The sequence below is a fragment of the Hippoglossus hippoglossus genome, chromosome 4 (genome assembly GCF_009819705.1).
Source record: "Hippoglossus hippoglossus isolate fHipHip1 chromosome 4, fHipHip1.pri, whole genome shotgun sequence".
In the NCBI taxonomy this organism is placed as follows: domain Eukaryota; kingdom Metazoa; phylum Chordata; class Actinopteri; order Pleuronectiformes; family Pleuronectidae; genus Hippoglossus; species Hippoglossus hippoglossus.
This window is the reverse complement of record NC_047154.1, coordinates 20,094,014-20,109,307: the sequence shown is the minus strand read 5'-3', so window position 1 is coordinate 20,109,307 and position 15,294 is coordinate 20,094,014. Positions and strand designations below refer to the sequence as shown.

The 15,294-nt window shown below is 43.9% G+C and overlaps 1 protein-coding gene across 3 annotated transcripts in view; it reads left to right on the top strand.

The window, feature by feature from the left end:
* The window catches only part of dennd1b (DENN/MADD domain containing 1B), a 99,884-nt gene that overhangs the window by 24,779 nt on the left and 59,811 nt on the right, over nt 1-15,294 (top strand). The window lies entirely within an intron of this gene.

Here is a 15,294-nt window from a genome sequence, read left to right as displayed (position 1 = left end):
AGACAGATGGAAATCTGTCCGTTTCCTCTCAGATCTCATCCCAAAGTTGTGGAAAAACACAGTAGGCAGAACACACGCACTCGCACGCACACACACACACACACACACATACACGCACACACACACACACAGAAAATGATTCTGCCAGTTAATCCTAGCTAACCACAGTGTGTTGCATATAAGGCCCACTTCTCTGTAGAGAACAGAAGATAATATGATAAACACTCAGCAAGTTCCACAAACGGACAGAAGACCATTTGAAAACTAAGAGACTGTGAGAAACTCTACAACATTTAAAAATGTGAAGTTACTTCACTCTTTCTTAAAATTTGCCGCACCTCTTCGTCCAAGAGTATTACAGAAACTTATTTTAATGCTTAGAGCCTCCAACAATACATTATTTATTTGTTTATTTAATGTTTTTGTTGTCATTTAAGTTCATGTATTGTCTTTCTGTTCTATTTAATTAGTTTTGGTCTTTGTCAGGACATTTCATCATCACACTTGTCAGCACACTTTGGAATTATGGAGTTCTGCCATTTAGCTAAATCATCAACGACCATTTGTGAGCTGTGGACAGTGATATGTTATAAAGGTGATGGGTCTCCGCTTCAAAAGATGAAGTTCACATTCAATGTAAAAGGGCCATTTGGAACCAACCCTCTGTATATGGGGCACCAGCCCTACCAGGTGAGCTAACGGGTGTCATACACATAGGCACTAACAAGAGTCATCTCAATTACTAAGTGATATGTGCTGATATCTCCCTGAGATGTGATATCTGGAAAAAGATAATTTTTGTTTTTAATCCAGGGATTCGTGCTAGAGACAGTGTGGATCAACACTGGTTTAAAGTGGCCACACATTATGTTATTGTCCATATATTTTAGCTTTTTGGAAAACAATTGACATTTAATGTCAGTCATAGAGAGTTCTTGTGTATTTTTCTGCTTATTCATGCATTTCTAAGCAATCAATCATGTGGCTGTAGTGAAATACATAAAACCGTGCAGAAAGAGCTTCAGTTAATGTTCAACCTTCAGAATGAGAATTTACATCATTGGCTTGCATTAGTTTACTCAGAATTGTGTGGGGGGAAAAACATTGAATGACAGGCAGCTCTGCAGAATAAACCACTCTTTACAACTGCGGTGAGCAGAAAAGCATCTCAGATTGCCCAACATCACACATCCTGGGGGTAGATGGGGGACAACATGAGAAGACTTCTACTCCTGTCAGCCAAGAGCAGAAACCTGAGGCTGCAGTAGACAGCCACCCACCAAAATTGGTCAGTTCAGGACCTCGTCTGATGAATCAGGGTTTCTGCTGAGGCTGCAAATGATAGTGTTAGAATTTGGCATCAACAGCATGAATCCATGGACCCAACCTCCATTTGTCAATGGTCCTGGGTGGCTGCAGCAGTGTGTGGGATGTTTTCTTGGGCCTTAATACCAATCAATCATCAATTTACCATCTTCTAATCGCCACTTCCAGCCTGATAATGCACCATTTCTTGCACATTCCTTTCTTACAGTTTAGAAGCAGCTTTCCTCCCTCTGTACAGTTGTATATCGTACATGCACTCACATGCATACAAAAAGAGATAATGTTGTTTTGCTTCCTTGTTATGGTTCATTCTGTTGAAACCTCTTATAGCTCCTAATCTTTCCCCTATTTTTCACTCTCCTCTTGTTTATTTCTTTCTCCACTTTCATGCCAATTTTTCTATTTTTAACCTACCCTCCATCTCCTCAATACCCTTTCTATCACTTACTCCCTGCATGTTTATCAACCTTCTTGTTTCCAAAAGCCTCATTTACAATTTCCCCTCACAAGCCAATGTTGCAGGAAATAGCTACACACACATTTATTTTTCTAGCAGTCTGGTTGTAGCATAATATCCAGAAAGAGATAAAGGAAAATTTGAATTATGAATAGATTTATTGCAAGGTCTAACTTAAGTTGATGTTAAGTCTCTATGGCCATTCCACACATTTTAATAAGGAACCTTTTGATATTCCTGCTGCATCGAATTGACCATATAACATGTAGCTGTTTTTCATTTATGCCAAGGCTACAGTAGCTATGATTTGATCCTAAAAGGAAATATTTTTGCTTTGATACACATGCATTGCTATGTATAATCAATTTGTCATATTAGATGCATTCCAGGACTCATGTTGTGAAAAAAATGTAGCAATGTACTGTTCGCTTTTATTGTTTTTGAGCAGTTTTCTCAGTTTTGTGACTCTGTACATTGACTACCATGCATTTTTTTATTCAACTTTGAAACTGTCCAAAAAAATCCCTGTTCACGTCTACTCAAAACCTCACTGTGTCATCGGTGGGACAGAAAGTGAGGTAGGGACAAAGAAAAAGAGAAGCAGACAGTCTCTGGAGGCTTCAACCTTTGTGAAGCCTCGTGTGGCTCTGACGCCATGCTCCATCAGGACAGGCTGCCTGACATGTTGTGATTGGTGGCCACAGCTCTGTAGACTGGCCCTGGGTAGGGGATGTATTGAGGGGACTCTTTGGAGGAGAGGTCAGGTGGGCGGCTGAGGGGCCCCGTGGTCTGAGGGATGGAGCTGGGGGACATGATTGGTGGATTTCAGCCCTGAGGGAGCTAAGTGTTGACCTTGGGGAGAGAAGTAAAAAGTGGGTAAGAGTGTTGGTGGACAAGTCAGTAGCAAGGGGCCAGAGATGCGAACTTGAAGACAATGACATGTGGCCGTATTGAGACCTTATAGGGAGTGGTATAGACATGTTGTTTAGGAGAAGAGGCAGACGCAAGGGGAAGCAAACGAGGAATGGGAAGTGGTGAGGTTTGAAAAGAGATGTATGACATAAAGTGTGACAGTTAAGGTGAAAGGAGGTGAAAAAGTCATGATATCGATGGGCTAGGTATGTAGGAAGATGAAGGGAAGGTGAGAGATGTGTTGAATTACAAAACAGGAAAGAAATTGTGAAAAAAAATGGAGGACCGCAAAAAGTGAGTGGGTAAATTTGGCAGTGATGAGACTCAGAAGTGTGAAAGTTTGAGGGTTTCGATGTTGTGTTTTTCAGAAATCCAAAAATGAACACCTTCTTTACGGGAAGTGTAAATTTCACGGCCTCAAGGTCTACAAACCCAGCGATGAAGGATTACAAAAATTACACATTGTCCTTATTCGAGTCACTTCTGCCGCTTTTGACAAAATGACACATTTATGTGTGAAATGCGGGGAATTAGTAAAATAGTAGGTGATATACTCAATGACATACTAATGCAGCACATTGTTAAGTTTATGTAGGCTGAGTGCAGTTGACAGAGGAAGGCAAATCTGTCAGACTACAGGCTTCACAAAGACAAAGCCGTCTTCCCCACCCATCTTCCAAACAGATAGGAGACAGAAAAGTCGTGATGCTGTATGGTGAGCTGTGTGAGTATTTTGTCAGCTCTTTGGCTGCTGCTGCAGCCAGTTATATGAAGCTGTAACAGCAAGGTGTAGGGAACTGAGAGATGAGAAAGATGGAAATTCATGCCTTTTTTGTTTACGTGTGTGGAGAAGTGTAGGCCTGAATGTGTGCGCCTATGTGTGTATTTGTGTATTTTGTGTGTGATGTCTCAGTGTGACACGGGTTCTCGTCTTTCCCCTTCACTGCACCCTGACAGCAGTGTCAAACAAGGCCTCATATGATCTGTGTATGTCTTTGAGAATATGTGTGTGTATGTGTCTGGGTTGATCGTGTTTTTATTCTTCTTTCTAACCCCTTTCACCTCAGATCCCTGGGGTGTTCCAGGGGTCTTGCCTAATGGACAGTCTCGCCCCACTAAGCTGGCCTTTCTCTCGGGCACTGAGCTGGACGCCTAACTAGGGCCCTTTGTTGCTCATGGGTCCTGATTGCGCTGACCTCTGGGCTCTCTTCCTGGGAGAAGAAGGGTGGTGGAGAGAGAGGAGGAGAGCAGGGGAAGTGTTTTTACGCCCCGTTGCTCACATCTCTCCAGTATCGCCCAGTGAAAAGAAGGCAGTGGTGTGTTTTGGCAGCAGTGTAAAGAACTGTTGGCTGCTTGTCTTTCTCAAGCTGCTGGTGGACAGTCATGGATTCAGCTATAGATGCACCCATCCCACCCAAGTACCTCATCGGATAAGCCAACTGCTCTTTGGTATAAATATGAGCTAAGCTAGTTCCTACCCGGGCAATGAAACATCGGATATGTGCAATTTAATCCGTCCATCCATCCTTATCGGATATTATATATAGCTTATCTTTTAAAGGGTCATGAGGGGAGCTGGAGCCAATGCCAGCTGATATTGGGCGAGAAGTGGGATACACCCTGGACCGGTCGTCAGAGTATTACATGGCCAACATATGAAGACAACCACACTCACATTCACACATTAAGATGGTTTAGGGTCTAACCTTTGGGAGGAAGCCAGACTACCTGGATAATACTCATGCAGACACATGGAGAACAAAGATCCTGGCTGAATCAGGAATCCAAAATGGGAACATTCTTGCTGTGAGGCGACGTTGTTAACCATTTTTAAGAGAGATTTATGGGAAAAGCCTTAGCATCCTCAGCATTTGATTGGCAGTCACCAATCAACAATGTGTGAGCTCTTCTAAGACACGATTCCAGAGGCTTACTGACATGTTGCCTCCTCCAATCAGATGACAAATGTGGCCAATCGGTGCGGAGCAGACTTACTAATTCAGAGCGTCTCCTGGTGAAAGTGTGCAGTGTGTGACCCCCTGTCCCCAGTCAGTAAATGACTGCAAGACTCCCCATCACAAGACAGCGAGCCATGTTGAGCTGCACAGTGATCCCATGACTTTGAAAGTTGTGTAGTCTGAACTTGGCATAAGATGGCTAACTGGCGGTCATTCAAAAGATTCAAGTTTCTAACATTTCCGAATTGGAGCGCTGGTGCTGGCACAGAGCGGCTGGGATGACCACAAAAAACAATAGATGAAGACAACCCTGCAAGAGAAAAACATTCAAGTTCAACATAAACATACACAGCTTTCATTCAAAGCACTCTTTGATTATCAGAGATTCAAAAAAAAAGAAAGTAGCTGCTGTTGTGGCCTGTGAAAACATTTTTTAACATTTTGCCTCAGTAAGGGAACAGAGATTTAGAAGAGGGAACAGGGACATGTGGTAAAACATTGTTCCACCTTTTTCTGTTTGGTAATGAAATATTGAATTCAACATCCATTTGTCAGAGCTGTGTTTTGCAATGAACATATGCTGACTGGACTTGTTTAAAGCTGCAGCACATATGCTCCCAAATGTATGTATATTTTATTTGAGAATGATGCCAAACTCTGTCAGTATCACGGCTGCCGTCACAGAGGAAGAAAGAGTGCATCTCCACTTGGAAACAGGTTGTCCCTGTCAGCCAGGCAGCTCATATTTACAGTATCAGATGCCAGACTTACCCGAAACCACACACTCCCTCTGCCAACAGAGCTATCACACCTACTACGATGTGGCTTAATTGGCGTTCGGTACCCCATGCATGGCACGACCAGCAGCCACCAGCCAGCGACAGAGATGGAAGCAATGGCAGAACAAATAGGGTGTTGTGTAAAAGGAGAGAAGGATGGAGAGAGAGAGAGAGAGAGGAATGGGAAGAGGAAAGGAGGAAGAGGAGCGTGCAGCGATGACCTGACCCTCTCTGCAAGATTCCATGTACATCTGTCAATGAGACGTCCACAGCCAAATGTTTAGGAGCCAATGTTGCCCTGCTGCTCCCCCGCTGAGCGTCAATGTATACATTCTTTGTGCGTGTGTGTGTGTGGTTGAGAGTGAGTGCGTGTGTGTGTGTGTGTGTGTGTGTGTGTGTGTGTGTGTGTGTGTGTGTGATGCCATGTGTTAGAGGCAGGCCCACATCAGGGTTCATACAGTCGAGCTAAGCCCAGTGGGAGCTGAAAGCTTAAAGAAGGAAATCCCCCCCGGCTGCTTCGCACACGCGCACACGCGCACACGCTCGTGCATTCTCTCTCTTGCACTCTCTCACTCACCCCCTCTCTTGCTCTCTCTCACCCCCTCTCCCTCTTCTCCTGGCACTTCATTAATGAAGCCCATGCTTGTATGTTTGGGGCATATGCAGCTCTCTTGGCCCAACACTACAAGTGTGTGTGTGTGTGTGTGTGTGTGTGTGTGTGTGTGTGTGTGTGTGTGTGTGTGTGTGTGTGTGTGTGTGTGTGTGTGTGTGTGTGTGTGTGTGTGTGTGTGTGTGTGTGTGTGTGTTAGCGAGTGAGACATCTCCCCCTATCACATGGTAATATATTCAGTGGAAGATCTCGGCAGAGGCATAATACTGCCGCTCTCCCCTGTCTGAGCCCATCTGTGATATGTAGAAAGGACATCAGCAGGACAGGGTATTAGCACTGGAATAATGCACACTGTTATTGTTGACGCCACATACTTATTCTCCACGCAATATGCCCCCTCACCCACTAACATAAATACACCCATTGTGGAGAAAGCAGAAAATAAATGAGTGCTATACAATGGATGACATGTGTACTACCCCACTGGAATGTTTTATTGGAGGTGACTCCAACAGCTGATAGATGGAGAACGAGTTTGGCACTGGACATTGGGGGTTAACACAAATGTGCATTAAAGCCAGAAAAGGACGGAAACTTGTGGAAGTTGATTTCCCGGTGATGTTTCCATTGAGGAGGTGGATATAAGGTCTTAAAATGGAAACTTGTGCTGTTGCGTGGTTCACAGGAGGCCCAACGCAGTCTTTATTTTGTCCTTGGTTTTGTCCTCAAGGGTCCAAAAGTGCAGATTTGAAAATGACAAGTATTTTCAGCAAGGTTTCTTCTCGCTATAGAGGTGGCACATACACAAATGAATATAAGAACACGTATGCCTGTCAGGTGTTGTCATGAGCTTGAAGAGGCCAGAATATTAGTCTGCCACCTTCAGCACCTCCTGAAGAACAGCTCAGACCGTCACCAGAGGAGCTCCGCATCAGAAGGGTCACCGTAACCCGAAACTTGCGTTGGGGATTAAAAAACATCCAGAAAGACAAAACTCCCTATTTCCCTATCTCCCTCTCCTATCAGCCCGGGCACAGTGAGCAAGAATGTGAAAATGTAACACCCCCGTGTCAATTTAAAAGTGCACCTCATCGGCTCCTATGCCCCTCCACCTCTCCCTATCACCCCCCTCTCCGTCTTCCCACTCTCAAGCAGCTCTGTTGCTTTGGTCCAGCTCTGAAGGCCGTTCTTATTACCGGCACAGAGCGCAGGTCAGAATGGCAAGCCGGCAGCATACTATTAAAGCCTAATGAAAGGAATCTCTGCAGGGTCTGGGGTCTGAAGCGGCCAGAGGAGGCTGTGCCTCTGCCCATTGTTCTTCTGCTTCTCTCCTCACTATTCTGTCGTTTTTTTTTTTTTTTAATATCCCATCTTTAAATCTGACTTCTTTTCTGTCTACCGTCTGTCACTGTCTTTGTCTCTCTCACTCATTTTCTGTCTTTTCCTTTGTCTTGTTCTCTCTCTTACTCTGCATCTGTTTCACTCTACCTGCATTTGAATCAGATGGTGTGTCTCAGATGACGTTTTCACTCCTGTTCATTTGTCAAGCTGCCCATAAAATGTAGCTGTGTGCGTATATAAGTGCACAGTTTAACAAATAACGTTTGGTTCTCCTCTGGAAATAAAAAGACTTGTCTCGCTATTGCATGTTGCTCATTAAGGCCTTTGAAATAAATAGATGCTCACCTTTTTTCAATATATTGTTCCATTCGACCACTCACGTATGCAAGAATCACATTGATATAAATTGAAGAATAAGAAATGAGGTCACTGATTCCCCCCTCTCGACAGGAAGGTTTGAGGTTAGTGTCACCTATCAAAGTGTTATCCTACAGTAGAGACAGATATGTCTTGTAATCGAGGAATAAGTTGCCCTGCAGTGGCTCCCTTTTCAAGAAATATATGCAGAAAATGTATCATGTAGCTTTATCATTTAAGTGAATTGGCCTCATCAAAGTGCAGTGATGTGTGTGTTTTTAACTACAATATGACTCATGCAACATGTTTCAGGGACCAGCATGCCTGCATTTATTTCACAAGGACTGGAAATAATGGCATTGTTTAGGAGCTGGTAAACATTACTGGAAGCAGAAGTTGCTGGTATAGATTGTTTGATACTTTTAAAGCAATGGGTTAATATGCTGTGGTCTATACCATGACAGGAGGATGTAGATGTATATATGGTACTATTTGTTCCTCTCAGCGAAACAGAAACCGCTCATCGCGTAATAGGTTGCAATGCTAACTTTATATTACATTTCACAATGTCAATGTTTTGATTTTAAAATATCTATTTCGGAACTAAACATTTAAATTCCGCTAGTTTATCATCACCTCTGGTTTCGGTCTAGGTTAATCAAAATATATCGTTCCTCTTCATTGACCTCAGTGCAACATTGACGCTACACCTGAGGATTTTAAACTCCACCAGCGGACAACCACTTCCATCTCTCCTCTGATCCTCTGTCTTTCTGTATTCATTCCTTCACTCTTTCTCTTATTCTTAATATGTTTGCCTCTGTTTTTCTTTCAGTCTCCTGTTCTGTGTCTGTCCCTCTCATGGAAGTATCACTTCCCGTAACCTTTGGGTGTCTGGTGCAGTTTGGAGATTACTGAACAAACAGGAAGTTGTCCGGGAAGTTGTTGATTACAGTATATTAGATCAAGACTAACTCACTCCCTTTTTCTCGTTAAAGTACTGATAATCGTCTCCCGTTCAACAGTGGTGCCAAAAATAATTTATGTGTCATTTGAGTCTGACTTTTAGTTTTTATCAATTTTGAGCTCAGTTTTAATCCACGAGCCTACGAGCCTACCCAATCAAGGTTTCATACCATCATTCATTTTTATTCTGCATTATTTATTTTATTCCTCTCTCTCTAAAACCAAGGCTCAGCTGTCCTTGTGCCTTTACACATTGCAAATGAATGCATATCCATGCAAATTCTTAAAAAAGAAAGGCTGAGAATTTGAATATTTTGCTTAAAGCTGCACCCAGGTCGACCCTGCCATTCGGCATTTGAAAGCAGTGTGTCTGTTTGAATACTGAGGATCTCTCTTTGTCATGTTCGCCAGAGGGGCTGGGTGAGCGAACCAGCACCGGCAGGATGGGCAGAGATCGGCTGGCTAGCTGCACACAGACAGACTAATTGGAAAAAGGGGGGCTAAAGGGGGGACGAGGGGTGTTGGTAAGGGTGAGGAAAAGGTGGGGTTTGCAGGAAGGGGGGAATCTAAGATGACGACAGGGGGTTTAGGAGGGAGGTGAAAGAGGACGGAGAATGGGGGGATGTAGTGAAGGAGGGAAGGAAGAGAGGAGGTGATGAAGAGGGCACGAGAGCGTGCGGGAGGAAGAGGTGAAGAAAGGGTGAGTGGAGACACTGTGGTTTCCAGCGCTGATGTGTTAGTAGCCCTGCTGACTATGTCATTATACTGTTGAAGCGCTGGCTGGATACCCAGGGTTCCTGCCTGCTGCAAACCGCTGTATCCTCAAACTGTGCTTGGCTCATATGGATGAGAAAGCTCTGCACAAACCAGTTTTCTTGCAGTTACTAAACATTTCGAACAGGAACTGAAACCTCAAAGTATTGAAGCAAAGCTTTGAATCCACCAGAGCAGGCATCTATCGAAGGAAAAAGTCATATAGATGTCTAGTCCTGAGAAGGGATATTATTAATTTGTATATAATGTAAAGTATTTATGTAGTCAGCCACCCAGTGAACCTTTAAGAAATTGCACCATGGTGTCGTCATTATGTTGGATCGCAATAATGATTTAGTGTAACCAAGAGAGTTGTGTGCAGGAACCAGTAGGTGTTTCTGCATTCCTTAAAACATGGAAGGCATGTAGCGTTCACAACGTAAGGTAAAAATAAACCAAATATCTTATCTCAAGATCCATGCACCAGTAATTATTTGAGACATTTAAGCATATCTTGTGGTCTTCCTCTGTAGTTTAAAGATTTAGAAGGGCAGAACATGGACTTTATATACAGATGTTAGACACGTCTCCACTTCCTCTCAAACGCTGCCATCTTGCTCATGTGGAGCAACAGTCTGCGCTGTAGCCATCAGGGTGGATGGAACCAATGTGTCAAGGTCCCATCGATACAAGCACTCACACAAGTACTTTTTTAGTTTGATCCATGTCCCACCCACTAACATGGAGGAGGCAGGGTTTGTTACCTATACTGTAGCCAGCCTCCAGAGGACGATTCAGATGCTTTGGCCTCATTCATGGGGAGCGGCCATGTTGTCCATCTTTATATAGAGTCTATGATGCAGAAGCATTGTGCCCTGGACTCTTTATGTTGCTTGACGGGTAATTTTTTAGACCATGTGGTGTCATCCTCGTTAACTTTTTTCTGCCAAGGTGACTTATCTTACTACAGTTTCATATTTGACCTACATGTTATTAAGTGTGCAGCATTAAACCAATATCTACTTGATAGTAATTTAATTATTGTGACCAATTTTATCCCAAGAATTCCATATTTTGTGTCACGATTATGGGTTTACAGACATTAGCTTTAGATTATTTACATTATGGTCAAGAGGTTGTTCCATTTCTAACAACCAAATTCCTGGTTTGATACCCGAGTCCCCTGATGGGACTATAAATTGTCGTACAGATGTGTAGCTTACTGTACCATTATAGATGTTTGAATGTGTTTTACTACCTTCCCCAGCTTTTAATTGAATCCCATTCATTTCCATATGGTATTAAAAAAATGTACTTACAAAGACTCGAGTCGGGTCATTCATTGCAGTGAACATCTTGTCCGCATTATTCAGAATTGTGATATTTTCTGTGGTAATGCAGTGCAGGCCGTTCAAATCAGCCTGCACTTACAACTGCATTACCAGGAAATAATAAATTAACTTTGACAAAAAAAAATAGAAGTGGACACAATGTACACTGTGATGGATTATACAGTGAAAAAGACATTCAGACATATAGCTGACAGCCGACAGTAATGTAAAGTACATGTGAATTGTAGTAATGGCCTAACACATGTATGCAAAAACACGGATAATAGTTCTTTACAAAAATCTGCTTCTAATATTATATATACCAGTGGTGCATTTACAAATTTGCCTGACACCAGCCTCCATTGCTCCTAAAACTACATCCTGTATAAGGGGCTCTTGGGGCCCGGCTGCACTGAACTAGGTTGAGTTACACTGGGTAGCTAGCTAGATTGATCTGGCTGCAGTATCCAGGGGAATATAAAGCAGGGCAGGGGCTTAAAGTCTGAGTCCCCCCAGGGAGGAGTCCTCACTGCATGGGGAGAGGGGCATGAACTGAGCTGCTTACCCCCCCCCCCCCCATCCCTCCCTCCTTCTGCCGTTCTGTCCGTCCACTGAATGTCTTCTCCGTCTCTGCCTTCCTTATGACATTCCCTCCTGTCAGTCTCTCAGTCTGCCTCCATCTTTTTCTCCTCCTTGTATTTTATTACTCTCAGCATTAAATTGCCCTTTTACTCCATCCACACTCCTTCCCTCCTTTCATCCACATTTTCTCTACAACACTCCTCTGTCTCTCTCTCTCTCTTTCCTTTATATTTGCAGGCATATGGGAAAGTGAATTTTGCTCATGAAGTTCACACCCAAAATGAAACACCATCAGGGCTGGTGCTGAGTTCAGTATTTAATCTGCCTATAAGGGACACATCTTTTTTTCAAACTGGTTAACATCATTCTGTCCATGCTATGATGTTAAAAGCTGCGTTTTCCCCCCTTTATAGTGATGGTGAGTGGCCAAGAGGGGAGGTGCATGTGTATGTGTGTTCGAAACAGTCAAGCTGAGCCCACACAGTATGATCTATCACGTGTCAAATCCCCCCAGTGCCTGCTGTGTGCCTCAACCATATATAGCTTAACCTGCTACAATTACTTCTAAAAGAATCAGGGTGCAGCAGGAATAAAAGTGAAGTTTAGGCCTGTTTTTTTAAGAGTAGAAAAGCAAGAGTGTTTTCCGCGTGCTGCAAAGTTAGCTCCTTCTCCCTGCTGTACCGTGCTATTCTGCTGGGGCATGGTGCAAAGCTTGACGCTGCTGCTGCTGCTGTGTGCTGTTGTAGTGTTGTGGTGCCGTGATAGCAGGATCGTCCGCTGGGGGAACCCAGAGCGTTCTGTCTCACTGAGTGATACCCCTGTCTCCACTCACGATAAACAGCACGCACAAACTCTCTCACATACACATACACCAGTGTCTGCCAAGCCCAACCTAGCAGCAGATTCCTCCCCCCCCCCCCCCCCCCCCCCCCCCCTCTCCCCCCCCCCACAAAGCTGCAAATATATTAGCTGCCTCTTTTTCTTTTGTCTTGAGAAAATGGCAAGCAGGGTGTGTGTATGCATCTGCGTGTGTGGTAGAGGTGGGGTCCTTACTGTACATTGTGGTGGAACACCCCCTTTATGCCATTCCAGTTTAGATATCCCCATGGTATTTGGCCAAGGCATGGAGAGAGGGAAGCGGAAACTGAGCTTCAGATGTGTAAGAGAACCGGTAAAGGCTCATTTATGCTCAACGTTATTTATTTATATATATATATCTCTAGATATGAATCCAGATGGCACCTTCTCTCAGTTCATTTTGTTCATACTTATGCAACATTGCAAACCTCTCCTCAAAAAGTTCCACCTTTTTTTAAAACTGTACAACCCCTACAAGAGGTACATTTTTACGACATCCTCCACCATCGCCATGTTTGCCGCTGTCACAAACTGGAAGTTCATGGGCAGTTCCATCGTTTGAAATTGATTATTTATTTTAAAGGGAGCATTAATGAGGGAAACAGAAAATAGACTGACAGATGAGTTGCGTATCAGATAAACATGCTCCCTGTTTCTTTGATTTGAACAGAGAGAAGGTGTTGGACCAGAACTAAATTTGAGATCAGTAAAAAGGGTTGATTCATCCAAATTACAAAAAAGTTTCATATTCACTCTTTTACCTCTTTTGGTGCTGTATATATAGTCATGCAGATCGTTTTGGTTTTACCTGAGGTATTTTAATGTTTTGAGATATTAGTCCCTGTGGTCTCTTTGTAAATACAACCACCTTCTGCCAGAGACATAGACCCAATAAAAGTGTTTGACAGTAAAGTCTGTGGATTAGCCAGAGTAACAGAGATTTAAAAAAAAAAAAAACACGTTGCTCATAAAATTTAGTTTTTCAACTCTCTACTAAATTTACTTCTCTTCTGACTCACTTTTGTTGGGATGGAGGCCGAAATAAAAGCCATGACCAGAACACAAAGCTATTTGCATGGCTAGATTGCACCAATTTTTTGGGGGGGGGCAGTTTTTTGGTAGTTTCGGTGAACTAACCCTCTCCCAGACTGAGAGAGTTCTAGCGATGTTAGCAATGGTTCTTGAGTCAGGTTATGTTTTGGGCTGTGTTTGATCATCAGCAGTTTCCCTTCACAGCTTTTATAGATTTTCAATAGTACATTACATGTAGTGGTTAAATAGCATTGCATCATCAGAAAAGTGTCATCATATTGATCTCAGTAATATTTGAACAGAAATTATTTGACTATCAATCAGATGCTATTGGGCGCACCACATATGGAGGCTTGAGTCCCTCCACAGTGACCGTATGCTCAGTTCTGACCCTGGTTTGCTGCGTGACTTCCTTTCTTTTTCAAATGTGAGAATCTGTTTCAAAAACTGTAAACTGAATATCTGTAGGTTTTGGAAATGTTGCTCCAAAAAAAAACGATCAACAGATTATTAAACAATTGCAGCCACAGGATCTGTCCCACAAGCCTCAGCCATTGAGTCTCTTAAATGACTAGAGACAGTAGATTGAAAATGTGAGGCAGATATGTATATGTGGTGCTTAGAATGTAAAAAAAAAAAGATATATATATATATATATATATATACACAGAAGAAATCTGTTGTCAGTGACACATTACACACATACAAACACATCACTTCCCATTGGTCCTGTATGAGATCAGAGTCCCTGCAGCCCCTCGGCTGTCACTCAAACACAGATACCTGATGTGGGCGGGGCTGCGACAACTCTCAAATCTGGCAAGTCAAATGTTTTTATTTGTCGGGAAGGCAAGTGCCCGTGTGTGTGTGTGAGAGCGTGTGTTTGGGTTTGTGTGCCATATGCAGTGCGCCAGGGAGGGCTCGCTGGAACATATTGGTGTGCTTACATGGTGGTTAATAATAGTAGCAAACGCATACAGCGATGGCAGCTCTGATGTGTGTGACAGATTTTACAGCCGCACACGCCGAGACGCAGGCACACACATGTACACACACACACATACACACACACGCACACACACTCCCACAGCAGAGACGGAGACCTCCTCTGCCACCGAGCCCTCCATCTTTGTTGAATTCTCAATTTTATCACAGATCCTCATAAGTAAAAACAACCACTTCCCACCCACCCTGCCTCGCCTCCCCGACCCTCCCATACACCCCATATGTGGCAACGTGCACACACAAACATATAGCCGAGTCAAACTCAGCCACCCACCCACACACACACACACAAGCACATGTACACAAAACACATACAAATGTACATGTCTAACCACCCTCTCACATTGAAAGCACAAAGTCCTTGAAGCAGGCAGGCACTCACATACTGTACATCACACACTCAAACGCACACACATACATAGGACACACACACACACACACACACACACACACACACACACACACACACACACACACACACACACACACCCTGTCGTAGCTCATTGTTGCCTTAGTCTGCTTGTCTGTTCTGATGGTTGTGTTGTGCTTGGGTGGCAGCTTTACGTTTTTGATAAGGAGGGGCAGGGGATTCAGTGACTGCTCCCCACGGCGAGGTCTTAGCAACAGTCGGCAGCAGCAGACACCCAACCTGTCGTCCAGATCAGTCTTTGGGGGAGGCAGTGAGAGAGGGGGAGAGGGGGGGGATAGTGGAGCATCTCTCTCAGCTTGGTCATCTCCAGTCAGAAAGAAGAGACAGACCTTGGGTTCAGCAGCCAAGCTTGGCAGGCGAACGAAAGAGAAGAGAGGTGGACGGCAGGAGAGGCCAGAGCATAGCAAAAGAGCCACCCAGTCCCCAGGATTAGTCAGTGAGTTTGGCAGAGCCTGGCCAGGACTGAGAGAGAGAGAGAGAGAGAGAGAGAGAGAGAGAGGTAGTAGAGAGACAGACGGCAAAAAGGACCTGGTGCCCGGCGTCTATTCTGAGCCAGAGAGACGAGGAGCGACAGACAGAGCTGGGACCCGGTGCTCG